General features: G+C 39.6%; 1 protein-coding gene across 1 annotated transcript in view; it reads left to right on the top strand.

Annotated features, from left to right (window-relative positions):
- The first annotated feature begins 14,772 nt into the window (after positions 1-14,772).
- Positions 14,773-15,344, top strand: part of adgrd2 (adhesion G protein-coupled receptor D2) — a 133,576-nt gene continuing 133,004 nt past the window's right edge. Inside the window, exon 1 of the mRNA XM_059638335.1 lies at positions 14,773-14,865. The gene's annotated coding sequence lies outside the window, so the exon portion shown is untranslated. The remainder of the gene's footprint in view (positions 14,866-15,344) is intronic.

Genomic DNA, 15,344 nt, shown 5'->3' on the forward strand with positions numbered 1-15,344 from the left:
TGACATGAGTTCAAATCTCAGCACAGTGGGTGGAATCATTTGAATATTCATGTAAGTAAAACAGATTTTCGGGCTTCCTGACACCACTCAGTGACGATTTCTAAAATGAAAATAAATCTTAACAAACAAAGTACAAATTAAGCATTATATTATGCTATGTTCCTCATAATATGAAAACCGTGGCTACAAGAGCAGGTCAGCGGCTGAAAATTCTGCAAACAATAACTCACATCTTGACTCCTCAAAGTTCTCCACTATCTATGAGACACAAGTTAATAATGTACTGGAATACTTTCCACTTGCTTGGATGAGTGCATGAAATAATTCCACAGAACCCAATATCCCATCACCAAGTCACCCTTGATTTACATGTGGAAAGTCCTTGACACATCCAGCTTCCTCAGAGCCAGTTCTCAGAGTGAACAAAACCTCTGACACTACTGCATATACCTGCCAGCCCAGCCTCCATGATTAGACCAGACTAACAGCCACAATCGTGGAGGCCTACCTGGCTGACTTTGATATAATCGCTACATCCCTCCACTTTTGAGCCTGAGGACAGAGGCCTGTTGTTTTTTTGTAGCTCTGCCTGGGCACTTTAGCACTGGCTCAGGTTCCTTCAACTCTGCCTCTGAAACGGGTGGCAGTGACACACAGTCGCTCGCCTCTCGTGCCCCGTGTGTCGTGGAACAAATTCATTCTCTTCTTCAGGTGGTAAAGGAGTCAAGGCAGCAACATCCACTGTGCCCATCTCAGAATCTGAGGTACCTACAACACTTGATAGAGAGGGAGGACCCATGGGTTCGGAAACAACCAGAAAGGCATTTAAGAAGCCGGGCTTGTTTTGCTCCTGCACTGTTTGTGAGTTTGCAGCTTACATATGGCCCACGTGCTTTTTCAGGACTGTCTCACCTACTCAAACTTTATATGTCACTGAACCTGATCTCTCATTGACCATACCTCTTATCCATGCAGGGCCATTCCCATGGTTCCTACACTAAACTCTGTCCCCAAAGTAAACTGTCTCTCTCACTTAGCGGAGTCTTGCGGCCAGCATTGGCATTCCAGATGCTGTTTCCCTCTCACCTCTGACCTAGGAAGATCAGATTTAACCAGGTGCAGAGTCTTCTCCCCATTAGCAACTCTGCTGGAGCTATCCCTGTTACATGAAGGGTAGTTGGATAATCACACAGGAAGATGGACAGTTTGCTATTGAATGAAGCTGTAGGCTGCTTATTGAAGCTTGTCTTCAAAGTTTGGTCCGGTCTTTCTACCAGACCATTGGATGATGGATGGTATGTCGAATACCATTTGAACTTCAGGAAATACTCAAAATCCCTGCTGGTAAACGATGGCCCATTATCTGTGACCAACACATCCAGGCGTTTATGCATTGCAAAAGATGTGTGCAGTTTTTCTATTGTCATTTCATCAACTGAATTTGCAGAGGATTTATTTCTTTTACAAATGACTTATCCATTTCTTTTTCTTAGAATTTAGCACTTGGATTAATGATTTAACTAAAATAAAATCAAAATCTCTCACTTTGAAATTCATACTAATGTGGGAATGTGTCCAAGCGAGTAAGTCAGTTTAACAGCTGTTTCAATTGTGCGCCCCTTACAACATGGTTTCTTCTAATACTACAGTATACAAGATATGTTCACTGTACCTGCTAACATCAAATGTTTGGTCCTGCACATGTGCAGGCAGGCTGCAAAACTGGCAATAATATTCATGGAGGCTCCAGTCTCATTAAAAGTGACACTGCGTACCAAACATTTTGCAGGATACTCCTCCACTTGTCCATGATGCACCAGTGTGCTGTGGCATATTGGTTATAAACCATTAGGTTCTCAAGTATGGAATGCCAATCTGCTGTACAATGGTACAGCATTATTAGTTTGGATTTGGATTCACATTTTTCTCCAAGCATCCGCTGTTAAAAACAAAGTAGTGATTTTCATGGTGATATTTTGCAGCTACACTTCAACTAATTGAAAGGGCTTGATGGCCTCTCACATCATGATGAAATCATCCTGAAGGGCAGGACTTCATGGAATTGATTTTGTGATTTTGTTTTCAGGAGTGGAGCAAACAAATTATGACAAAATTTTGCTGCACATTATGAAGTGTGCACTCACACATAGCAGACTTATGACTCTACACTGCTCTTGAATCAACACCTCCCTCAGTCCTGCTGGCGACATTCCCGGATAAAATAAATATTCCCAGAAACGTTCCCACAGAAGCTGGTCTTTTGTGACCGTATTGCTCACTGCATTTATTTTGGTGCTTTAACCAGACAATATACCTGTCAAAGGAGCATTCAGAGGTGTTATGGATGGTTTAGTTTTTTCCCAGTCACAGTTCTAATTACTTATTCTGAAAGAATGAGGCTAGACAATAAACATGAAAGAGTGACTGTAGTGCCTGACTATGTCTAAAAATGCAAGTACTTTAATTTCAGTGAAGAAAATAATGATTTACAGATAGCATTGCAATGATTTTCTGAGCCCTTTACAATGACAAAAGAAGCACACTTGTAGTTTGTAAGCACATACATAAAATCAGTTTAGTTTCAAGTATCTAAAACTGGGTGAGTATATTTCGCATAAGCAGATCTCCTACATTAATGTGGTGATCAACCAATGTTTAATTCCCCACTTTTCTTCAAGTCTTTCCCTTAGTCTGACTTTCCCTCAGCCTTTTCATGCATTCACAGACTTATTTGTATTTAACAGGGAGGTTTTTTAAAGGGAAATAACCAGCATGCTGCTTGCAGTCATAATCTGACAACATCTGCTGGAATTGCATATAGAATCATAGAATCCCTACAGTGTGGAAACAGGCCCTTCCACTCAACAAGCTCACACCAAACCTCAGAGCATCCCAACCAGACCCACCCCCTATAGCCCACCTAATCTACACATCCCTGAACAATTTAGCATGGCCAATCCACCTAAACTGCACATCTTTGGACTGTGGGAGGAAACTGGAGCACCCGGAGGAAACCCATGCAGACAAGGGGAGAAATGCAAACTCCACACAGACAGTTGCCTGAGGCTGGAATCGAACCTGGGTCCCTGGTGCTGTGAGGCAGCAGTGCTAACCACTGTGCATTATTAAAGGACAGGATGAGGTTTGATATGATGCCCAAAGGTAATGTAATCTGCTGATTAATGTCCAAGTTTCTCAAGAATATTGATCACGTGGGTAGTGAAAAGTGTCTGTTACTTTAACAAAATTACAAAACAATCCAAAAATAACAAGAAAAAGACATCTACATAGAAAAGATGATAGTAATTGAAGTTGTGAGATTGTCAGCCACAGGCCATTGTTGAAGTAAAGTCCATTAGTTCCTTTAAAACAGAAAAAGGACTAATCTGTTGAGGAATATTACCAGCATTTGATGGAGTGAATTGTCTGTTTCAGTGGTTTTACTTCTGAGGTAGTGCACCACAAAATTAACTCTTCCGGCAGAAATGAGCTGAAAAAAAACTGAATAAAAATCAAAAATGGGACAGGTCATGTCACAAGGTTTATCAGTTTTTGCAAAACTTGTTTATTTCTGTATACAGTTATGAGCAATACAGGAGCTTTGCCTGTTGTTGATCCAGTATAGCATGTCATTTGTGTTCCACCCGAAAGCCAGTCACTAGGCATATTGTCTGAGGATGCTTCATGCTGAGCTGTTTTCTTGGCAGTTTTTGAGGGTTGTAGTTTGCCATTGCCTCCCAATCTCAGCGAAAGGATAAGGAATCAGGTCATAAGTATATAGCTGGAACAGGAATTGTACGTGCGCCATGGGCATTATTTTAACACAGACACTAGTATATAGCCAACTGAACTAACCAGCCTCCATATGTACTGTAGATTCATAGATGGGATTGAGTAATGGCACAGTAACCGTGGGAGTCTGAACAGCTGTGGCAATATTGCTTTTTATATGCTCTGGATAGTGATGGTAGAGGCTCCCACCTGCATTCCATTACATGGCTTGCAAAAATCTGTCTCATTCTTGCTGCCTCCATTGGCATGTGTTGGAAGGGTTTTCAGGTTGATTTGCACGTTTTCCAAGACCATCAATTTTTGTGTGAAAAGGTTACAATTCACCATTTGTACTGCTTTTTCCTAACCTATAAACCCATCCGTTTGATGCCTCCTTGACAGCTCATCAGGTTTAACATTCCACTGTCTCTGACTCTAGAGAGATCCTGAATTTATATCCATGGCCATTTTCACTGTATTAGGCTTCTAAAAAAACACATCGGGATTAAAGTTTAAAATGTTCATTGTTGAACTGGGATTATTGATCTGGGATTATGATTCATGGTCAAGACAGTATCCAACACTTTTGATAAATTTGATTGCTAAGTTCACCCATTTTTCCTGTGCTTGGTGAGCTAAATTGACATCCAATCCAACAAGGCTTTGATTTTGAAATCCTCATTCTTATTTTCAAATCCTTCTCCAGGTGCACACGCCCTTAGCTATGTAACCTCCCCCAGTTCTGCAATTCGCTGAGTTCTTTGTGCTCTTTCAAGTCTAACATATTTAACATCCTCAAATTTAATCATTCCTCCATAGTGGCTAAGCCTCATTTGATTTGGTTCCTAGCTCTGATATTACCTCCCTAACACTGTTCATCTTTGTTCATTTCATTCTTTTCCCCTAAATCACTCCTTAAAACCGACATCTTTTGGAAGAAATTAGCAGACAAAAATAAACAAGCTAATTCAAATCATGGTTTAGAGCAGCTGGGTCAAAATGTTGCCAAGGGCTCTGAAGTTATTTTAACGATGGTGGAAAATTGAAGTTTGCAATTTGAAGTATGATGCAGATACTAATTGCGAGAACAGGAAGACTTCTTGACTTTCATAATACATTTAAAAAAATGTGAACTCAGCTTGGCTCTGGCAAGTGCTTGCTGCAAAAGTGCCAATAACTTACTTCTCACAAATTGCAGTGAAGAAATTACAAAATGTCTAGGTTAGCATTATTCTTTCAAACTTTGAATTTCACCTCAAGCAGCCACATGATCAGACGGAAATAGTATTTCAAATTGTTATCAATAAAATGGAGTATTACTGAATTCTGCAGGAACAGGAATGAGAACAGAGATATCTCGTGCTGATAGATATAGCTTTACAAATGAAACAATCCTAAGAGTTTGAAGTGATATTATGATTCTTTTGCTTTCAAATCAGTTATAATGTTAGTAAATTAATATGCAACCATCTACAAATACTGTATCCAACCATGTTTTCTGTGGAGCCAATAGCAACATTAGTCATGCTGTGGGCAGATAACATTTCAGAATTTATTCTATTTCACATCATTGTGAACATCACAGTGAAGTGAAGTGAAGAAACCTGGTGAAAACCTTGCCCTTTATTTTATATAGGTCATTCTACATCGTTTGGCTGGCAGCTAGAAGAAAAATTACACTTTGTTGTAAGATCAGTCTTGTTACCATAGTTACAGAACAAGCCGGCATCTTTTAAACCCAAATAACTAAATGACTTTTAAAGAATATAGCCATATAAAACTGCTTCGGAAACATCTGCCTGTTGACTGTATATGAGGTCTATAGTTGTCCCTCACTTTGGTGATGGTAATTGTGTTGGCGTCATTTAGGGCTGTGAAGATGTGGTTTTCTATTGTTTTTCATCTCTCTAATGCATGAATAGACAATTGGTTGCTGTCATCTGTAGCCATCTGGGTCAATGTGTTGCCAAGGGACCTGAAGTTATCTTAATGATGGTGGAAAATTGCCATTTTCCGTGAATTTTTTTTAAAGTGGTCTTATGTTGACAGATTCCTACATTCTATAGTCAACTTGTGGTTAATAGTTAATGAAATCGGAGTCAATTTTTGCATTATAATGAATGTACCACAGATAAGTTTATCTCCTTAGTTTTCTCTCCAAAGGTGTTGATTCCTTACTGGTGCATGGTCTAATCTTCTTTCCTAAAATGTGTGAGCCAGAGATAGTAGGAACTGCAGATGCTGGAGAATCTGAGACATAGCAGGTTTTGCTGGCAGCCCCTGTAATGATTGCATTATAGCTCTGCAGCACTTTGTAAACATACAGCCATCCTGCAAAAGTCAGGAGTAATTCCCCTTTCCTATTGTCTCCTAATGTAACACTACACATTTGCAGGCCTTGCTCTCACCCATTAGATTAGGTTAAGACTTATCATAGTCCACCAACACTTACCTTATGAGAGGCTACTGAGTGAGTAGATGGGTATCCTAACTATATGTGGCAAACAGGCATCTGATTAGGTATTGCTGCGTATTCATCACATGCCAGTTCAATTCCATTTGAAATTCCAGAAATTGTGCTACTTTCATGGGAATGATGATGCACTTTGGTTTAATCCTTCCACAGTGCCAGCAGAATGCAAAATATTACTTCCTCTTAAACCCTGTGCAAAAGGCAATATTTTTTCAAAAATGGGACTTGCCATTTTTCAACGTGTTCAGGCTGTTTCAATCGACTTAATGTCCTCAAGGTGTGATTCACTTATGCTGAGCTGGAGACTGACAACCCTCATTATAAAATTTTTTTAAAATCTTGGCGTGCTGACCTTCCAAGAAATGCCATGTCTCTACTGAATGGTGGATAGAAGTAGATCTAGCATAGGGAGCCCTGCTACTCCTTAATCCTCTTAGCAAATTTTAACCTCATGAGGGGGGTGAATCATAAAGCTGACTATTACGCTTTTTTGGCGAAGTGTCAATTGTGTCAAGTTTTTTGAATTCTATTTTGCCATTAGTTGTAATGAGATTTCTTGTTGTATCTTACCGACCTCACTTCATTATCTACCTACCCTGCATCTGTGTGTCCCTCTTGCTTGTTTTTAGCTCCACCTTACCACACGCATGTTCCCAGAAGAACTCGCAACTCGCTAGATAACTGCTGAAAGAACAGCATCCCTGGTGTCCGGTACACCCTTAAAAGGTCACCATGCACCAGGGTGTGCCAGCTGCCTCCAAACACCACTGTGAACTCAGGAGTATGCTAAGGCAAAGTAGGAGGGAGAGAAAGACAAAATAATAATTTTGAGGGCACTTTAGTAGCACAAGTGACAGTGCAATTTGTATGAAATGCCATGTTTGGGCAAATTTTGTATTATTTTCATTCTGTATTAGTTGGTTTTTCTGACTGCACCTGTTCCAGGATAATGTCTAACAGTTATAGCCACACAGGATGCATCGTGGACTGATGGCTGTTTTGAGAGCTGCCACTGCATTTGGAATCAAGAGGAACAAGGATGGATTCTCCTGGCACCATAGACCCTCACGATCAAACATCCCTGTTCTCTCTCTTGTCTCTGTGTGCAGAAGTGTTAAGAGTGAATGAAGTGGCCAGCAATGTCTGTGACAGGGTTGGTGTATAACACACAGGGAACAACTGCATCAGGATCACCAGCAATGAGACAGCCCATAGTTCAGTGAGCTGGATGGTGATGGTCCTGTGTGTATCCTCCCATCCCCCCAATCTGAAATGTTAATCCCCTCAAATTGGTGCCTGAGATGCCGTCCTGTAGTTGCACTCCGCACTTTCTCTCACCCCATTTACCCCAGTTTCTCAGGACTGATCGTCTACGCTGACATGGCCTTCTCCTGTGAGTAATGTAACCGGATTACCCAGATGAGAAGTGTCCAACTCCTGGCTGATGCCTGTACATTTTCCCCACCATAAAAACCAAAAGAACTGCAAATGCTGTAAATTGGGAACGAAAACAGAAGTTGCTGGAAAAGCTCAGTAGGTCTGGCAGCATCTGTGAAGAAAAAATTGAAGTTAACATTTCAGCTCCACGGATAGAGACATATAAAATTTAAGGAACAAAAGAGTCCATTTAACCCATCATATTCTGAGACAGCCAAAAAGTGCTAGTTTCCAGTTCTCAGTCTGGTGCCCTGCAGGTTAGAGCATTTCAAATGGGTGTACAAGTATATTCTAAATGTGCTGAGGGCATTTGCATCTTCCAACCTCTCCAACAACGGTTGCAGAAAACACCTTATCAAAATATCTTCTTCACTCCCATCCAATCCTTCTGCCAATTGCTACAAGTCCATCTCTCTTGATTATTGACCTGTCTGTTAGGGCTCTTATTATTTTTATAACCGCAATTAAATGTTCTCTCAGTCTCCTTTGTTTCAAAGAAAACAACCAATTTATCCAATCTTTCCATGTCACTAAATTTCTCCACTCTTCACAGACCTCACCTTTGTGTCCTCTCCAGTGGTTGAAGATTTTGACCTCTTACAAATTAACAAGGAACTCCTGGAGTTGACAGGGACTTAGCATAATCAATATTTCGCTCAATTCACATGCAAGTTTAGATGAATGGAGTTACTGGATCCTGTATTTCTAGGAATTCTTTACTCAAACACTTTGTCTTTTTAAGTGGATCAGAAACGTAATGCTCTGGGTGGTGGGGATCAGCTGTCAGAATAAGGAAAGCATTAGCCAGTATTTTTGTTGCATTATCTGCCATCAATTTTCTCAAGATGCTTTAAGACTGTCAGATTTAGATTTGAAACTCAAACAGTTATCAAATTAAACAAAGGATTTACAAAGAAATTTTAACTTCCCTTGGGGAGTTTGTCTAATAGCTGGAAAATTTATAGTAACCTCCATAGTGGCCATTTTTGGGAGGCACTTTGTGATTAAGACCCAATTGGGCACTTATCTACTCGCCATTGGGCTGCTCTTGTGAGGGGAACTTCCCCAAACCCCATCCTGGTGCAGAACAGATGACTCACCTCTAAAAGATGCAGACCAATCTGTGGCCATTCACTACCCAGTACTGGTACTGCTGTTGGGAAAAGTTGCTACTGCAGGTATTGCATCCAGCCTACTTTGGGGGTCAACCACAGATCATTAGGGATACGATGCATAAAACTCTGGTGAGGGGAGCCTTACTTCTGGTCCCTCTGTTTGTGCCAGGGTTACAGCAGGTTGTGCACAGAGTGACTGGCAAGTATGAGCACCCCTCCCATTTTCATGTCCCCAGTCTCCCCAGAGATGTGTCAGCTTAAGTGGTCATTTAAGGGCCTCGGTTGGTCTACAAGTGGAAAAATGTTCATGTTTTCCCAACCTGAACTGAATTGGAACAAGTTGGGAAAACACTAAAGTCTCTAACCTATAGTTTCCTAGCCAATCACATGACCCCCTCACCTTCCCCTATCACCAGTCTAGAATTATTTTCCATTATAACACAATTGGTCTTGTCTCATTTGTCATTTCTTGGAGTATGAATTCACTACTCCAAAGCTTCATCATCTTCCTTAAACACTGGGATATTGTGAGTTTGCTACTTGAGTGGAAGCTGTGTTTATGAACACATAAAGGATGCTGGGATTTGGAATTTTGTTAAACCATCAGACAAATATTAATTTTCACGTATTATGAAAATATATGTCCTAGTCTATAGAGTATAACACATTGTGCCCAAACTCTGAAGTACTGCTCCAACTTACCTTAGTGTTTTGGTTAAAGTTATTTATATGTAAGTACTGAAAACAGAAAATGCTGGAGATCACAGTGGGCGAGGCAGCATCCATGGAGAGAAAGCAAACTAATGTTTTGAGTCTGGGTTACTGTTGTAACCGAAATGTTAACTTACTTTCTCTCCATGGATGCTGCCTGACCCATTGTAATTTCCAGCATTTTTTGTTTTCAGTTCAGATTCCAGCATCTGCAGTAATGTTCTTCCATATGTAAATACTGCTTTCTCAACTCTATTTTCAGACTAAAACCCCAAATCATATCTGGCTCTCCCTGGTTTCTCTCTGTCACCTTTAAATCCTCTCATTGCTTCACCTTTTCATACTTTCTCAAATTCCTCAGGTGCCTCTCCACTTAGCTTCTTTGCCCCTCTGACATCAACCTGTCTCCTGTTTTTCATTCCAGCTATTGCATTATGATTCTATTTTCTGGAACAGCCTTCATTAACACCTTTGCCTCAATGCCTTCCCTGGTTGCTTTCAAAAGCTTCCTCAAGTCACTTCTCTTCGTCTACACTCACTTCTAGTCCCTCTTAGCCCCTTTCTCTTGTTTGTGGTCAAATTATTGCCCAGTGCCTTAGTGAAAGTGTTTAAAATGTCTCTATGTGTAAGGTACTCAATGGAAAGAACATGAAGACCCTTGTCTGCAAGATCTGAGCGCAGTAGTGAAGGCCTGGTCTGCCCACAGCAATATAAAGTTTGATCAGTACCTCATTTGACATATTGTAGTCTTTTGTCTAATTTAACATACTTATCACTGCTCTGCAATTTATTGAATAATTTTAGCTTTGAATTTGTTAACAATCCTATGTTACTTTCAGCTTAATCTTTAAATATGTCAAGACCATTCATGAAGCACCAGAGTTGCTCATTTTCATACATACAGAACTTTACAAATCTGCATTAAATTTCTCTGCCATTACTCAGCTCACTTACATTGTAACCCAAGTCATTCCATAATTTATATGCTGCCTTCTCTGCTTCCATCATCCTTTCTAGACTTTTAAAATATTCATTCGGGGACATATGCACTGCTTACTGCCAATCTATAATTGCCCACAGGATAGTTGGAGTAAATTACATTGCTGTGGATCTGGAGTCACGTGTAAGTCAGAACAGGTAAGGATGAAGGATTTCCTTCCCCAAAGGGTATTATTGTACCAAGTAAAAACTGAAAGAACTGCGAATGCTGTAAATCAGGAAGAGGAAGGGTCACCAGACCTGAAACGTTCACTCTGTTCTTTCCTTCACAGATGCTGCCAGACCTGCTGTTCCAGCAACTTCTGTTTTTTTTGCTATTGTACCATGTGTAGTTTCATGACAATTGACAATAGCTGCAAATGCCAATGGGCTAACTTTTTGTTCTAGATCTTAATTGAATTCACATTCTGAGAGCCATAAATTTGTGAATCCAGATCATTCGTATAACTTAAGAGCAATAGTACTCCCAGCATAAATTCCTGAAGCAATTCATTCCTGAGATGTTCCAACATAATATTACTTCACTCAAAGCAAGAAGGACCTTCCAGAGATACTAAAATTCCGTATTTAGTTGATAAAACCAAGGAATTGACTAAAAACATGATATTTTCCTTCCTGCTGCATGGGAATCATAATTGCCGATTGTAGCAAATTATCAGCTTATGTCTTGCAATAGGCTAAATGTGTTACGTTTTTGCTCATGTGTTTGTGTGGTGAACTAAAACATGTCTGTTCAGAAACCTGTAAAGTAAAATGTGGGTTCTGACTCTGTTTTCACTTAAAAGTCAATGGGTCTGAGACAGGAGTGCAGAGGTTTCTCTATGCATTGTGTTGGAAGCGTTTAGCAATTAGAAGAACTGCAGAGTTTACTAAAATAATGAATATTTCCAAACTTTTGTGTTAATTGGCTGTGCATTGGAAGCGCCTCTTTGATCATTATATTGTGAATTACAGGTAACATTAAAATATCAGATGTTTAAATGTCAACAAAGTGGTGCAGAATTGTCAGAAAAATGGTTATTCTCAACTTGAATTTTGACACTGTCTATTGTATATTAAATGATTCATTTGGCGAAAGTCATACCCAATAGATAATGTCAATCTTAATGCTGATAATATGGGGAAGGTTGCAATTCTTTCAGCATCAGAACTGATGGGAAGCATTCAAATCTATTTTTTCTAAAAAGCTGAGAAAAAAAACCTGTTTCTGATTTAAATGCAGCCTTTTGGAAACCATTTCCTGTAAATGGTAAACTTAATACAATAATGCCAACTTCTAAAATTATTGCTATTTATAATGTTTATGTGTATTGCTTACTAATAAGGTTTTTCAGATTTTGTGATTTTTTAACCTAATAATTCAATCAAGAAATAGTGGAGAGAAGAAGAAATTGCTTGAAACCTCCCAAAATCACTATTAATCAAGGCCGGTTGGGTCTAGTGACATGATTTCTTCAGGAGTAACATTAATGAATACGAAGGTTTACGTAACTATCCTTTGAATCTTCTTTTCAGTGAAAGAATTATTGAAATTTACAGAAAGGCAATGAGCTACTAATCAACTTCACTAAGGGGTTGGAATGTAGCAAGACATCAGGCACTTACCCAGGATTCCACCATCGAAATAAATTGGGCAGTCAATTGTGGGCGGGAAGTACAACCATAAAAATATTTAGCGCTGGTTAAACTGAACTGTCAAACATTAACTAGGCAAAGCTTTTTCCGTGGAGAAAAAAAGGCGACATCAAAATTTACCATGGCTATGCACCATTGTTCACTGTCCTAATAAACTTGGAATACACTAGCCACCTCCTCATGGCAATCTATTATTTACGGCTGCTTCTCAGTTTATGGAACCATGTTTACCTTAGGCTGTAAAATGCTTTTTCTGCTTGGCTCCCTGAGAAATCACTGTATATCACTGTATTTAGGGTGGCACGGTGGCTCAGTGGTTAGCACTGCAGCCTCACAGCGCCAGGGACCCGGGTTCAACTCCAGCCTCGGGTAACTGTCTGTGCGGAGTTTGCACATTCTCCCCATGTCCATGCGGGTTTCCTCCGGGTGCTCCGGTTTCCTCCAAAGATGTGCAGGCTAGGTGGATTGGCCATGCTAAATTGCCCGTAGTGGTTAGGGGGATGGATCTGGGTGGAATGCTCCAAGGAGCTGTGTAGACTTGTTGGGCCGAAGGGCCTGTTTCCACACTGTAGGGAATCTAATCTAATCAAAATATGTTATGTGCATTTAATACATTGTCATTGAGGACACTGGAGAGTATTTAGCCATGTCAAAAGAAACATTATGGTAGATGAAGGGGATAAGAGTACTGTTTTTTGTCTCTCCCACCATTGACAATTCTATTATTTGCCTTAGTTTCGTTTCAAAATGGAGCATAATTGGTGTCTTGTATTAATAGTTATTAATGTAATATTAGGCAGCTGATAAACAATTGTTAATACACTACATTATATATTTTAGAATTTACTGTAATTTTTCTTCAGAAGTTTCTCCCTAATTATCTAATTATGAAGATCTTGGAGTTTTGACACTGGATTGTGGTGCTGGTGAGAAATCAATTATTTTAATGCATTACTATCCAAGGGACCTTAAAGTCTGGAATTCATGTCCTTAGGTGGAGTTCAGTTGTACGTAAACATCCACTATTCTGACCTTTTATTGGAAATTCTATAGCTTCTCCTTCGGGAAATGAATTTGAGATATACGAAGGTGACAACCACTGTTTTGAAGTGATGCAAAATGTCTCATTTATCGTACAAGAGCGGTCAGCTGAACAGCCTGCTCTAGAATGGAGGGCAGCCAGTGAAAGCTGTGGTAAATATTTTACTTTCACAACTTCTGAGTCAGCAGAAGGCTGCATGAATCATGGTCTGGTGTCAGAAGCAGCTGCTCCTCAGTTTGTCTGAACTGGGTGAAATTACACTTTGAAAATCAGTTTGTGATACAATCTAAGGGAGATGAGAAATACAGAAACTATGTCTAAAGTAGACTTGCTTTTTAAGAAGAAGTTGGCACAACTCTCATGATACTCAGTAATTGTAAACACTTCCTCATCAGGGTAAAATGGTTTGACTTCTTAGACATGTTTGCTGAACTGTTATAAGTAAAGGATTAGCAGGGGCTTATATCAAATGTATTAATTGGGTAAAGTTTTGGTCAAAAAAGTTAGTAAGGGAGAATCACTAAATAACAAATGTTTTCTTGTTTTAGATCGTGTTAAGTGATATAAGTGAGTCCTGTAGTTATGTTCGTCTGCTGATTTGGTCTTCTGTATAATCTTGGCAATTATTATGAAATGGATCATTAATCTTTAGCAAAAGCTGTATCATTTGTCAGTTTCTTATTCTTGATGAATTCCAAGGAATTTGTAAAGGATTTAGCAAACATGGTGAGCTGACTTTTGTATTCCCTACCCAAAAATACATTGTTCACCATGTGTTCTGTAATCACACATAGTTTACTTATAAGGTTCCACAGAGGTCAGTATTGGATCCACTTTTGTTTGTCTTTTAGAAAGATGATTTGGATGACAATATAGGAGGCATAGTTAGTAAGTTTAGAGATGACCCACAATTGGTGGTATAGTGGACAGTGAAGAAGATTAACTATGATTACAAATAAATCTTCATCAATTGGGTGAATGGTTTGAGGAGTGCCAGATGGAGTTTAATTTGAATAAATATAATGTATTGCATTTTGGTAATACAAACAATACAAGCATTGACTTAAATTTTTCGAGAAGATTTGTAGCTTGGGATGTGGATGTGGCTGTGGGATTAGACATGCTCGCCGAGCTGGTGGGTTTGTTTGCAAATGTTTCATTACCCTGCTGGGTAACATTGTCAGTGCCCCTCTAGTGAAGCATCAGCAAGCCTTGGTTTGCTGTAAGAAACATACTTGAGCCATTAAGTTTCTGTCGGATTTTTGGTAGAACAATCCTAATCTAATCCCAGTTCTCTACTTCCTCACTGTATCTTGCATTTTATACTGTTTCAAATCCTAACTACACTTAAAAGGATGCAGTAAGCTGACATATCTCTTCAAGCACTCATACTATGGGCTGAATGACCTCCTTCTGCCCTGTAACTATTTTGATGCCAAGATTTCACAATAAAGAGACGTTGCCAAATAGAGCTTAGTTGCTTAATTAAAGAATTTTTAAAAAACCCTCTGTATTTTTTCTTGTTCTTGTTTCAAATTTAGGAAATAGGTAAGCTCGATGTACTTCATAATAAAAGCGGGCACCTGCAACCCCTTCACACATTGCATCCTTTGTAAGGAATATCTTCCCAAAATGTTTTATCCATCAGAGCAAAGAAGAACTTCTCACACACGTAAACCGAGGTAAGTTGATGCTGCTGTTTTAGGTTAAGGAATTTTACAAAGTGCAAGTAAACTTCAGCAAATTAGTGAATCAACCAGCATTGATACTTTTCGGCGCAGAAAGAGGCTTTGTGGGTTGCTTTCAAAAATACCTCATTACCATAAGAAAAGTTGCGGTTTTCTCCAAGGCAGACACACGGAGAGGAGAAAGCGGCACTGGTACGGCGAATGACAGGGGAAACTGCCACTAGATTCCTATAAAATCAAGAGAAAAAAAGTCGCGAAAGCCCGGTACCCGGTAAAGAGCATGATTATATTTGCAATGAGGGTTTGAAGAAGAGGATTTTGTTTTCGCAAAGCGGGATTTTCTGTAGCAGTAAGTCTTTCACTTCCAAATGTCGGTTCGGTGCCTGATCATTGAGAAGTGATTGCAGGTTTGTACAGACCTGCTCTGTGCTGCGTTGTGGTGGGAGGTGAGGGTAGTGTTGGCAAGTCGCTAC

This window comes from Stegostoma tigrinum, chromosome 29 (assembly GCF_030684315.1).
Source record: "Stegostoma tigrinum isolate sSteTig4 chromosome 29, sSteTig4.hap1, whole genome shotgun sequence".
Taxonomy (NCBI): domain Eukaryota; kingdom Metazoa; phylum Chordata; class Chondrichthyes; order Orectolobiformes; family Stegostomatidae; genus Stegostoma; species Stegostoma tigrinum.